The following is a 14643-nucleotide window of genomic DNA, read 5'->3' on the forward strand; positions in this document are numbered from 1 at the left end:
CAACACAATAAATGAAATTAAAAACTTCTCCAGAAGGAATCAATAGCAGAATAACTGAGGCAGAAGAATGGATAAGTGACCTGGAAGATAAAATAGTCGAAATAACTACCATAGAGCAGAATAAAGAAAAAAGAATGAGAAGAATTGAGGACAGTCTCAGAGACCTCTGGGACAACGTTAAACACACCAACATTCGAATTACAGGGGTCCCAGAAGAAGAAGAGAAAAACAAAGGGACTGAGAAAATATTTGAAGAGATTATAGTTGAAAACTTCCCTAATAAGGGAAAGGAAATAGTCAATAAAGTCCAGGAAGCACAGAGAATCCCATACAGGATAAATCCAAGGAGAAACATGGCAAGACACATATTAATCAAACTATCAAAAATTGAATACAGAGAAAAAATATGAAAAGCAGCAAGGGAAAAGCAACAAATAACATACAAGGAAATCCCCATAAGGTTAACAGCTGATCTTTCAGCAGAAACTCTGCAACCCAGAAGGGAGTAGCAGAACATATTTAAAGTGATGAAAGGGAAAAACCTACAACCAAGATTACTCTACCCTACAAGGATCTCATTCAGATTCAACGGAGAATTAAAAACTTTACAGACAAGCAAAAGCTAAGAGAATTCAGCACCACCAAACCACATTTACAAAAAATGCTAAAGGAACTTCTCTAGGAAGGAAACACAAGAGAAGGAAAAGACCTACAATAACAAACCTAAAACAATTAAGAAAATGGTAATGGGAGCATACATATCGATAATTACCTTAAATGTAAATGGATTAAATGCTCCAACCAAAAGACATAGACTGGCTGAATGCATACAAAAACAAGACCTGAATATATGCTGTCTACAAGAGACCCACTTCAGACCTAGGGACACATACAAACTGAAAGTGAGGGGATGCAAAAAGATATTCCATGGAAATCGAAATCAAAAGAAAGCTGGAGTAGCAATTCTCACATCAGACAAAATAGACTTTAAAATAAAGACTATTCCAAGAGACAAAGAAGGATACTACATAATGATCAAGGGATCAATCCAAGAAGAAGATATAACAATTATAAATATTTACACACCCAACATAGGAGCACCTCAGTACAAAAGGCAAATGCTAACAGCCATAAAAGGGGAAATCGACAGTTAACACAATGATAGTAGGGGAATTTAACACCCCACTTTCACCAAAGGACAGATCATCCAGAATGAAAATAAGGAAACACAAGCTTTAAATGATATATTAAACAAGATGGACTTAATTGATATTTTAGGACATTCCGTCCAAAAACAACAGAATACACTTTCTTCTCAAGTGCTCATGGATCATTCTCCAGGATAGATCATATTTTGGGTCACAAATCAAGCCTTGGTAAATTTAAGAAAATTGAAATCGTATCAAGTACCTTTTCCGACCACAACACATGAGATTAGATATCAATTACAGGAAAAAAACTGTAAAAAATACAAACACATGGAGGCTAAACAATACACTAATAAATAACGAAGAGATCACTGAAGAAATCAAAGAGGAAAGAAAAAAATACCTAGAAACAAATGATGATGAAAATACAATGACCCAAAACCTATGGGATGCAGCAAAAGCATTTCTAAGAGGGAAGTTTATAGCAATACAATCCTACCTCAAGAAACAAGAAACATCTCAAATAAACAACCTAACCTTACACCTAAAGCAATTAGAGAAAGAAGAACAAAAAAAACCCAAAGTTAGCAGAAGGAAAGAAACCATAAAGATCAGATCAGAAATAAATGAAAAGAAATGAAGTAAACGACAGCAAAGATCAATAAAACTAAAAGCTGGTTCTTTGAGAAGATAGACAAAACTGATAAACCTTTAGCCAGACTCATCAAGAAAAAAAGGGAGAAGACTCAAATCAATAGAATTAGAAATGAAAAAGTAGAAGTAACAACTGACACTGCAGAAATACAAAGGATCATGAGAGATTACTACAAGCAACTATATGCCAATAAAGTGGACAACCTGGAAGAAATGGATAAATTCTTAGAAAAGCACCACCTTCCAAGACTGAACGAGGAAGAAATAGAAAATATAACCAGACAAATCACAACCACTGAAACTGAAAGTGTGATTAAAAATCTTCCAATAAAAAAAAAAAAAAATCTTCCAACAAACAAAAGCCCAGGACCAGATGGCTTCACAGGCGAATTCTATCAAACATTTAGAGAAGAGCTAACACCTATCCTTCGCAAACTCTTCCAAAATATAGCAGAGGGAGGAACACTCCCAAACTCATTCTACGAAGCCACCATCACCCTGAGACCAAAATCAGAGAAAGATGTCACAAAAAAAGAAAACTACAGACCAATATCACTGCTGAACTTAGATGCAAAAATCCTCAACAAAATACTAGCAAACAGAATCCAACAGCACATTAAAAGGATCATACACCATGATCAGGTGGGGTTTATCCCAGGAATGCAAGGATTCTTCAATATACGCAAATCAATCAGTGTGATAAACCATATTAACAAATTGAAGGAGAAAAACCATATGATCATATCAATAGATGCACAAAAAGCTTTTGACAAAATTCAACACCCATTTATGATAAAAACTCTCCAGAATGTAGGCATAGAGGGAACTTACCTCAACATAATAAAGGCCATATATGACAGACCCACAGCCAACATCGTTCTCAGTGGTGAAAAACTGAAACCGCTTCTTCTAAGATCAGGAACAAGACACGGTTGCCCATTCTCACCACTATTATTCAACATAGTTTTAGAAGTTTTAGCCATGTCAATCAGAGAAGAAAATGAAATAAAAAGAATTCAAATTGGAAAAGAAGAAGTAAAACTGTCACTGTTTGCAGATGACATGATACTAAACATAGAGAATCATAAAGATGCTACCAGAAAACTACTAGAGCTAATCAATGAATTTGGTAAAGTAGCAGGATACAAAATTAATGCACAGACATCTCTTTCATTCCTATACACTAACAATGAAAAATCTGAAAGAGAAATTAAGGAAACACTCCCATTTACCACTGCAACAAAAAGAATAAAATAACTAGGAATAAACCTACCTAAGGAGACGAAACACCTGTCTGCAGAAAACTATAAGACACTAATGAAAGAAATTAAAGATGATACCAACAGATGGAGAGATATACCATGCTCTTGGATTGGAAGAATCAACATTGTGAAAATGACTATACTACCCAAAGCAATCTACAGATTCAGTGCAATCCCTATCAAACTACCAATGGCATTTTCACAGAACTAGAACAAAAAATTTCAATTTGTATGGAAATATGAAAGACCTGAATAACCAAAGCAATCTTGAGAAAGGAAAACAGAGCTGGACGAAACATGCTCCCGGACTTCGGACTATACTACACAGCTACAGTAATCAAGACAGTATGGTACTGGCACAAAAACAGAAATATAGATCAATGGAATACAACAGAAAGTCCAGAGATAAACCCACGCACATATGATCACCTTAGTTTTGATAAAGGAGGCAACAATATACAGTGGAGAAAAGACACCCTCTTCAGTAAGTGGTGCTGGGAAAACTGGGCAGCTACATGTAAAAGAATGAAATTAGAATACTCCCTAACACCGTACACAAAAATAAACTCAAAATGGATTCAAGACCTAAATGTAAGGCCAGACACTACCAAACTCTTAGAGGAAAACATAGGCACAACACTCTATGACATAAATCACAGCAAGATCCTTTTTGACCCACCTTCTAGAGAAATGGAAATACAAACAAAAATAAACATATGGGACCTAATGAAACTTAAAAGCTTTTGCACAGCAAAGGAAACCATACACAAGACGAAAAGAGAACCCTCAGAGTGGGAGAAAATATTTGCAAACGAAGCAACTGACAAAGGATTAATCTCCAAAATTTACAAGCAGCTCATGCAGCTCAATATCAAAAAAACAAACAACCCAATCCAAAAATGGGCAGAAGACCTATACAGACATTTTTCCAAAGATATACAGGTTGCCAACAAATACATGAAAGGATGCTCAACATCACTAATCATTAGAGAAGTGCAAATTAAACTACAATGAGGTATCACCTCACTCCGGTCAGAATGGCCATCATCAAAGAATCTAAAAACAATAAATGCTGGAGAGGGTGTGGAGAAAAGGGAACCCTCTTGTACTGTTGGTGGGAATGTAAACTGATACAGCCACTATGGAGAACAGCATGGAGGTTCCTAAAAAAACTAAAAATAGAACTAGCATAGGACCCAGCAATCCCACTACTGGGCATATACCGTGAGAAAACCATAATTCAAAAAGAGTCATGTAACACAATGTTCATTGCAGCTCTATTTACAATAGTCAGGATATGGAAGCAACCTAAGTGTCCATCGACAGATGAATGGATAAAGAAGATGTGGCACGTGTATGCAATGGAATATTACTCAGCCATAAAAAGAAACGAAACTGAGTTATCTGTAGTGAGGTGGATGGACCTAGAGACTGTCATACAGAGTGAAGTAAGTCAGAAAGAGAAAAACATATGCTAACACATATATATGGAATCTAAAAAAAAAAAAAAGTTCTGAAGAACCTAGGTGCAGGACAGGAATAAAGACGCAGACATAGAGAATGGACTTGAGGACACGGGGAGGGGAAGGGTAAGCTGGGATGAAGTGAGAGAGTGGCATGGACATACATACACCACAAATAGATAGTTATGGGAAAGCAGATGCATAGCACAGGGAGATCAGCTCAGTGCTTTGTGTCCACCTAGAGGGTTGGGAGAGGGAGGGTGGGAGGGTGATGCAAGAGGGAGGAGATATGGGAATATATGTATATGTATAGCTGATTCATAATAATTCCTTTAATATTGCCTTTATTTCTTATAAGCAGATCCATTTTTGTCTTCCAAATTGATTTTTAAGCTCCTCCTTACCTTTAAATATTTATCAAGCCCCCAGTAAAGATCAAGTTTCATAGAGCATGAGCCCATAATAGAATTGCTGATATTAGGGGTTTATTTTCTGTGACAGAATACATATTTCATATATGTACAAACATCATATAAAAGTCACAGATAAAATTTTGTTTGGATTTTTCTATTGCTGGTTTAAGAATAAATGGAAGCAAATATCTAGAGTTCCAATATTGATGAGCATTCCTCATTCTTAGTAAAACTCTAGGACATATTTATACATTAAGGCCCCACAATGCTGCATAATGCTGACATTATTAAAACTTATAGACTGAAGGAGCATGCAGAAACAGGGCTGATGTGTGGGTGGAGTGGTTTCCCAGGGAGGCTGACACCTGGTATGAATTAGTTTCTTCACTGAGTTCCTAGGATTCTTGAAGCAAGATAGCATGTGTAGTTTACTCAGAGTAAGAGATGAGGTCCTAATAACAACCTACAAGGCCTCCCAGACCTCACTGTAGTAGTCTTCCCTAAGCTCACTCCCCTGCAGCCACACTGGCCTCCTTCCTGCTACTCAGACACACAAAGTTTGCTCCAACCTTCCAGGTGTGCTTTAGGTTCTCTTGGACTACAACGCTCTTCCCCCAATATCCACTTGGCTACCTCCTTTTACTTCCTTCAAGTCTTGCTCTGACGTGTTTCCTCCCTGAGTTCTACCCCGATTGCACATTACATACAGTAAGCTTCCTGGATTCCACCCCTGCCCCTCATTTTCCTTACCCTGCTTTTTATCCTCCTTAGCACCTACCACAGTTTAATTTATATCATCCTATGTTGTTTATCGTTCCTCACACTAGAATGTAAAAGCCACAAGAGCAGAGATCTTGTCTGTTTTGTTCACTGATGTACCCTATCCTAGAGCATTGGCTGGCCTATAGTAGGCACTCATAACCTTGTACGATGAATAAATGAATTAGTTCACTCATAGACCAGGCACTTTTATAGATTTCTTTCCCTTTTCAATTTTTTTTAATAAATTTATTTATTTATTTTTGGCTGTGTTGGGTCCTCGCTGCTGTGCACGGGCTTTCTCTAGTTGTGGGAAGCAGGGGCTACTCTTCATTGTGTTACACAGGCTTCTCATTGCAGTGGCTTCTCTTGTTGCAGAGCTTAGGCTCTAGGCACGCGGGCTTCCATAGTTGTGGCACGCAGGCTTCAGTAGTTGTGGCTCATGGGCTCTAGAGCGCAGGCTCAGTAGTTGTGGTGCACGGGCTTTGTTGCTCCGTGGCATGTGGGATCTTCCCAGCCCAGGGCTCGAACCCAGGTCCCCTGCACTGGCAGGCGGAGGCTTAACCACTGCACCACCAGGGAAGCCCTCCTTTTTCAATTTTTGAGCCTGATCTAGTATTAAGATCAGCTGAGAGGTTTTGCAAGTCTGTCTGAGAAGTTGAACTCTCCCAACCTGTTGGTTGGTCTTGCTCACTGAAGGGTCCTGTCTCTGGAACCTATTCCACTGGGCAAGTTGCCAAAGCCTGAATTTGTCCACCTTGGGGTATGATGCAAGATTTAGGTTCTTTTTTTTTTTTGTCTCTTTGGAAGGGCGTGTTTCAATTTTGGCTGACTTCACTGTTTTCTCTGGGGCTTTATTCTTATGTTGAGTTTTATTTTTTCCTGGGTTAATCAAGCAATTTAGCAACTATTCTTCCCAGAGCTATGGAATAGTAGAAATTAGAGCTGGAAAAGACCTCACAGTTGATCCAGTCCATCCCCCTTGCCATTGAAGTCTTGCTCTACACAATACAATGTCCACGGCTTTGTTCAATGAGGTTTTAAATGTCCTCAGAGATTCCTTTGGGCGCCCACTCAACTAACCTAATACTTTTAACAATTAACAAAAATTCTCAATGTTTGTCTAAACTTTCCCTTTCATATTTTCATTTTATTTTCCCTATTGGTAGTCCAAGGTAGCAAGCCCTTTCTCTTTGGGGATCTTATACCTTTCAGAGAAGTATGGACTTACATTTCTGCTCTGTCTGTTCCTTAGCCAAACTATACATGTGTTCCTCCCTTAATCTTTCTATATTCTCTTTGTTTAATTTTATTTTTGCTTATTGAATTCCTTCAAACTCTTCATCTTGATTATTAGTATGTGTACTTTCACTAACCATCCATTGAACCACTGTAACATAATGCTTTTCCTTCTGAAACCTGAAGACAAAGCACTGCCATCTACCACGTGACATTGCAAATATATCTGATTCACTGTCATAATCAACTAGGGTATTTTTATTCACCAGAATATTAAATAAGTTCTGTGCAATGCTCTTCACTTGAGTTTAAAATTTTGATGATAATTGTGTAATGTCAGATATCTTATTTAAGTCCTTTGCCCTTTTCATTTTATATCTGCAAAAGGAGAGAATATCCGCTTCAGCCTCCTTTACTGTAATCTTAATGAAAGTAAATATATGGTTATAGGGCTAGAAAGAAATCTTTCAGAGATAAAAACCTTTCATTTCCCAGCTCTTTTCCAGACAGAATCACACAGGTTAAATTGTTTTCAATACTATGAAGTTCAAATGGCATTCTTTTTGTTTGTTTGTTTATAGTAATTTATGCTAGATCAATGCATCTCAAACTAATTGTAGTAAAGGGAAAATTTTTTAAATCATCAAATGCCATGGACTGAGTTTTGTAAAATACAAAATCACAGGGTTGGGTGAAGTAGTAATGTCAACTGCTCTAAGATTTTCAAATTTACACTCATTTTCTGTATTTATCTTGTCTCAGATGGGCACTGGTCCTTGGACCTCATTTTGAGTAGCCTTGATGGACAATCATATTCCTTACCTTCAGATTCAGATACTTTTCAAGATAAATATTTCTCTTCTGATGATTGACATAATACTTGCTTTTACTTTTCAGCTTGTTTTCTGCTTCCCTTCAAAGTCAACTTTTAAAAAATATTGATAGGGCTTCCCTGGTGGCGCAGTGGTTAAGAACCGGCCTGCCAATGCAGGGGACACGGGTTCGAGCCCTGGTCCGGGAAGATCCCACATGCCGTGGAGCAACTAAGCCCATGTGCCACAACTACTGAGCCTGCACTCTAGAGCCTGCGAGCCACAACTAATGAGCCTGCGTGGCACACCTACTGAAGCCCGTGCGCATAGAGCCTGTGCTCCGCAATGAGAAGCCACCATAATAAGAAGCCCGCACACTGCAATGAAGAGTAGCCCCTGCTCACGGCAACTAGAGAAAGCCCGCGTGCAGCAACGAAGACCCAACGAAGCCAAATATAAATAAAATTAATTAATTAATTTAAAAAAAAAGATCTACTCTCAAAAAAAGAAAAAAAATATTGATAGAAGAGCCAATCAATTAACCATTTCCCCAAAACATCTAGTTATATGTTTCCCATTTATTTGTCTTCACCTTTTCAACATGTAGTAATCTTTAATTTACTTCATAAAATTAAATCTGAATGAAAAATACTTTTAAGAAAGAAAAAAACAACTTCTTGGAGTTTATACCAGGTCAGTGAGTTATATGATAGATTCTTGGTCACACATGCTGGTAGCTTCACTTCTGGAACTCTCACTAGTCTCTAGCAATCCTGACCAAGGCCACACTGATAGCGGCAGAAATCCACCAATCCAGAAAAGATTAAAAAACACTCTCATTTATTTCACCCTGTCTGGCACTCTGCCATCAACTTGTACTTTTTGGATTTAAGACACAGATTATATGTCAGCAATAACCAGAGTAGCTATTACATAAGCTGGTTATGGGATGCCATGTGCTTTCAACCGGCATCTTTTACAGTTTGTGTACAACAAAAATTTAGTTTTAGCACTCTCTTCTGAAATAAGCTTCTCTTATTTTTAGTGGCTTTTAATTACTTTGAGAGGGATTTAAATAAAAATATACTGAACTATCATTTCTCCAGGGAATTAAAAATATAAAGTTTATGGGAAAACATGAAATGTGGGGAAATATTAAACACAGTAAACTGCACAAATGTAATATATAAGTTAGACATCAAGCTTTTTATGATCTAAGAATCTATTCCAAGAAAAAGAAAAATTGAAATTCGAAGACTTAATGACCTTGTTTCAAAAAATAGTAAAAATAAGTTCCAGCTGGTGTAAGAGCATAGTAAAGGTACAACACAGTACCTGGGTAAATAATAGCAGAGGATGGGTGAGGCATTGGTAATGGGAAACTTTAAACAGAGAACATTTTACACTGCTTTTTAAAGGGATTTTTACAAAGATAAGGAAAAAATATATACACACATATAATATATATCAATAACAGAGAAAATGTATTACAACAATATATCAGATGAAGTTTTCTTTACACAATTTTCCAAGATCAAGCATATGGCTAATGTGGATTAATCACTATCACTAATGAATTTAATAACGTGAACAGATTATTAGCTCCTAAAGCTAGTTATTTTGTTTTCAAATGTTTCAATGTGCCAGATGTTTCATAAAAACAGTTTTTATTATTTAAAATGATTTATGAAGCTAGATGCCCAACTTTTATTTCTGTGTTAAAATTTAAGAGTTAAAAACCATTTAACAGACAAACAGAATTTGCAGTTCAGTTAGCAGTCACTGAATGTGAAAAGAGTTCTTAAAATGCTCCTCTTTAGAGCCATTCTCGTTCCCATAGAAACCAATGTGAGATCCAGGAAAACAAGGTAAGTTCTAAAATAATCACCATTATAAATACCCATTATATAAATGTAAATACAGGCAATTGAAATGATTTAGATGATTTTGAAATTGCATATCATTTCCCAAACCATAATGATTCCTTCAGAGTGGTTCTTGTCTGTCACATAAATACAGCATTTACTAAATTTTAAAAATTCTTATGATTTACTTGTGAGACCATAATTGCCTTCTCAAACAAGTCTTGGGCATGCAAATATTGATTTTTGAACATGTATTCTGGTGCAAGATGGGTCTTTTTTTTGGCTGGGCTTTTACTTTATGGTAGATTAAGTACTTATCATTATTAGCATTTGAATTTTACATAACCATTTCTCTATTCATTATTAATTGCTTTACAATGAGATCTAGAGATTTTAGTTATTTTACAATTACAATTTTTCACATTTTTATTTGTCCAAGCATTTTGTCATGATAAAAGATTCAAGAAATCTTTTAATGGGATTGTAATTCCTCTCAAAGTCCAGAACCAATCATTGAGTATACAGTACTCATAATATTAATGAAGATGTGAATGTGAGTTGTTATACATCCCTCTAAGAAGAGCTAAGCCTCCTAATGATTAAGGAGCAAGAACATTTCAGAGGAAAAGTTCCAACACAGAGAAGCAAACATTTGAATTTAGTATGGCTGTTGAAGGAGTTCTGGACATGCCATCCCAAAATATGCTGCTTTGCTATATTATTGTGAGCTGAACACATGAAAAATGGCAAGAGCTTTCTCTGAACTTCCCTTCACCTGCCTAAAGACAAATCCTCCAAAAGGAATTCAATTGTCATAAATCCCCTCCCGAGGATTGACTCTTATCACCTGGGAAGACACTAGATGTCAACTCCAAACCCAGATAAACTTTGTCACAAACCACCAAAATATCTCCCATCTATTCTTCTAAGAGCCCATTTATCATTCTTAAAAATCATTTACTCTCCCCTAGGTTGCCTATGTCTCCCACCTTCCCCTATTAAGACAGTATATAAGCTCTCAGATCTCACTGCTTTTTGGGGTGTTCACTTTTTTTTTCTGTGATGCCCCGGTGTGTTATAATAAAAATTATTAAATTTGTTTACCTTTAATGCTGTTAATCTGCCTGTCATAAATTTATTTTATAGACCCAGCTATTGAACCTAGGAGAGCAGAGGGAAAGTTTTTTCTCTCCTACAATGTTAAAAGAACCATAACAAGTTATGGACTAGTCACACAGTTTTGTTAGCTGGATGAATTTTCAGAAACTCAGATATTTTCCCTTACATTTCACTGAAACCCTCGATTCTTAAAATGTGTTCTCCAGACCAGCAACATTGATATCACCCGGGAGCTTGTTAAAAAAGTAGAATCTCAGGTCCTAGGCAGGCCAAATGAATAAGAATCTGCATTTTAACAAGATTAACATAGATTTGAATGCACATTAAAGTTTGGAAACATAGTCAGTCCCAAATATTTGCTCCAGAAAAATTTAGAAGTTTTATTCTGGTGGACTGATGGAAGCTAAAGAAGCTACTACCTAGGATGTAAATTCTAAATAGGGAAAGACCATGTCTGCAAGTAATTTTCTAGGACCCCTCAACTGGTAAGTAGCAGAGTCTGAGTTTGAACTCAGGTAGAGCCAAAGCTTTTTACATACCTTGAAAAGACATCATAGAGACTTGAGGTGTAGGTCTGCCACCTCAGTTCTTCATGGCCGGCCAATTAGCTGTTCCTTCCTAAAGTCAAAAGGAAAGTGCCTTTAAAATCGGTCCTTCAGATATCAGCCATTTAACAATACCTCACCTGGACAAAGATAGATATAGAAAGGTCAGTCTTATTGATCCATTCTGCCTAGTTACTGAATGGTCAACTCCACAGCAAACTTAAGGATTCAGGTATTTGTGATTTAACTTATACCCTGTGGATCCCGAATGGAACTTTTAGGTTTCATTTGCTTGAGACAAATGGAATCACCTACTATAAAATCTGCTTCTAACTTGATTTCCTGTGAAGCCAAATGTAATCAACTAATTATAGATATGACCTGATATGTAGGTAAAGGCATAGTTTTAACTACAATGCTTCTCACTAGAGTTGTAGAGGTTTTCCCCTCCAGAGAGCTGAGTCAATCCTAAGGTTGTTTTCTTCTTCATTCTACGGCTTTGCCCTCTGCATGTCTATCTACATTTATGTGTTTTTGCCATTTTCCTGCATGTGTGTATGTTTAGTAGGGTTAGAAAGAAATGATTCCAGGCATTCTGTGTCAACTGTCTGCCTCTTCACACATTGATATGGTTTGTTTCTTATCCTTTAAGAGAGCCCTTAGGATCTAATAGCTCCACCACTTCTTAGCACTGTGACTCTGGCCACATCACAATTTCTCTGTGCCTCAGTACCCTTAAGTATAAAATGGATTTTTTGGTTTTCACTTAATAGGGCTGTTGTGAGGAAGATTCAATAAGGAAATACACAGAAAGGGCTTGGCACAGTACCTCATACAAAGTAAACACTAAATACATGTTACCTATTATTACTTTATTATTATTATCATTGTTGTTATTATTATCATTATTATTAACTTGTGGAGGGCCTGACTTCCTTGCAAAGTATCATCAAGATACCATCTAAGAAACAAAACCCACGTTCAGAGACTTTTAGGAGGGCTGGTATGCAGGATCTGAGATATTTAAAATGTACTTCAGAGAAATTAAGTGATTTGCCTAAACCCCTGTTTAGTAGGGGTTTGGATTGAGTTTGGATTTATATGCTGGTCCATCAAATACATATTCTTATGTGCTTAATTTAACTAAGTAATAATGCTGCTTACACTTTAATAGCTACCATTTTCCAAAGTTTTTCCATGTACCATGACCATTAAAATGAGTTGTTCATTGTGCCATGTGTCACGATGATTAAAATGAGAAGTTATTTCAGTGGTTCCAGCATTCTGGATTTAACGAATCAGTAATTTGTTTTTAATTGGGGATTTAACATAAGGTTGTTTTTTAACAATTTATTGACCAAAGACGTATTAATACGTCTTTTGTTACCCGAATGTTACTGACCAGAGACGTATCAATACGTTTTTAGAGAGTGATACAATTAACAACACCCTGTGAAGTTGTTAAAGCTTAAAATTGATCATGGGTCCATTATACAACTTATGTTATTATCATTCATATTTTGCTCCATTAGGTTTTTGTTCCAACCTTGTGTATATTATAAACACAAGTTCATTACCGTAAAATTTTAAAAAATGATGCATCATGAAATTTTGAGTGAAGAAGAATTTTTCAGTGTACTTTATGCAGATACTTTCTCTGATTGTCCGAGCGACATATATACTAGTGTCTCAGAAGATGACAGTTTTTCAGAATATAGTTCTGATTCAGATGATGTGAATATTAGACCCACAAAAAGACAAAAAACCTTAGTGATTGATTTTGATATGGCGAGTGAAAATGAAACTCACAGTGCTGGAGAATGCTCCTTTGCTTCTACAGAAGAGTGGATTGAAGACAACATTTCATGAAAATTAGAAGATCTTACAGGTGTGTCAGGTGTAACTACTGAATGTAATAACCCGCAAAGTGTTAGTGAAATAACAATTAATTTTTAGTAATGACTTTTTCGAGTTGGTCGCTTCTTAAACAAACTTGTATCACCAACAGAATAAAAAAATCATATAAAAAGTATGATAAGGCTTTAAAATGGACTGATGTAACCAACAGTGACATGAAGAAGTTTCTTGGATTAATAATTTTGATGGGACAAATAAGAAAGTGACACTGGAAAGAATATTGGTCGACTGATCCCTTACTTTAAACACTTATCTTTCCAAAGATTATGATGAGGCGAAGGTTCAAATAAATAAAGACATTGCTTCACTTTAACTATAACTCAGAAACTCCACTTCCTACAGACAGAATTTCAAATGTTAAACCTCTTCTGGATTATTTTCTACCAAAATTTCAATCGATCTATATACCCAAACAAGAGCTATCACTTGAGGAGGCAATGATAAAGTGGAGAAGGTGACTCAGATTCAAAACCTATAATCCTGGAAAACTTGAAAAATATGGAATTTTGGTCAGGATGGTTAGCGAAACTGCAAATATATATGCAACCTTGAGATTTACGTGGGTGAAGGAAAGAAACTGCAAGAAACAGTATTATCGGTCCTACAACCTTATCTTGGTTCATGGCACCATATTTACCAATCATTACAACAGTGTGTCCACATCTGAAATATTGTTGAAAAATAAAACCAGAGTTTGTGGGACTATAAGAGAGAATTGTGGTCTACCAAACCAATTAAAGGAGAAATCTAAAAATCTACAGAGGGGAGAAATGACATTCTTACGGAAGGGAGAAGTGATTCTTCTCATAAGGAAAGACAAGAGGCTAGTCCACATGGCGACACTATTCATGATGCCTCCATAGCATCTACAGGAAAGGAAGACAGGAGGACTGGCCGTCAGATAACTAAGCCTACTTGCATATTAGAGTATAATAAATATATGAAAGGAGTTAATCAATCCGATCAATATCTGGCAAACTTCAGTATCCTCTGGAAAACTCAAAAATGGTATAAAAAACTGGTTTTCTATTTGAGTAATTGCAGTTTATTCAATGCATTTAAAATTTATTGTAGCCTTAGTGCACAGAATAAAATGGCTTACAAGCAATTTTTGTTAGCAATAGCTAGAGAATGGGTAACTGACCATTCTGGTGAATGTAGTGGTAGTCCCGCACCTGGTCCTTCTTGTGGCATTTCTAAAAGAGTCCCCTGCAAAGATCCACCTTGTCGACTATCAAATAAAATAAAAGAACATATTCTAGAGGAAATAACACCCACAGGACTAAAAAAAAAAAAAATGCTGCCAGGAAGTGTAGAGTCTGCTCTTCCAGGGGAAAGTGCAGTGAAACACAGTATGTTGGTAATAGATGTTCTGTTCCCCTGCACAGAGGTGCCTGCTATACTGCCTATCACGCTCTAACGAAATATTAGAATGCTTTAGTAAGAC

The sequence above is a fragment of the Eschrichtius robustus genome, chromosome 8, assembly GCF_028021215.1.
Source record: "Eschrichtius robustus isolate mEscRob2 chromosome 8, mEscRob2.pri, whole genome shotgun sequence".
NCBI lineage: Eukaryota > Metazoa > Chordata > Mammalia > Artiodactyla > Eschrichtiidae > Eschrichtius > Eschrichtius robustus.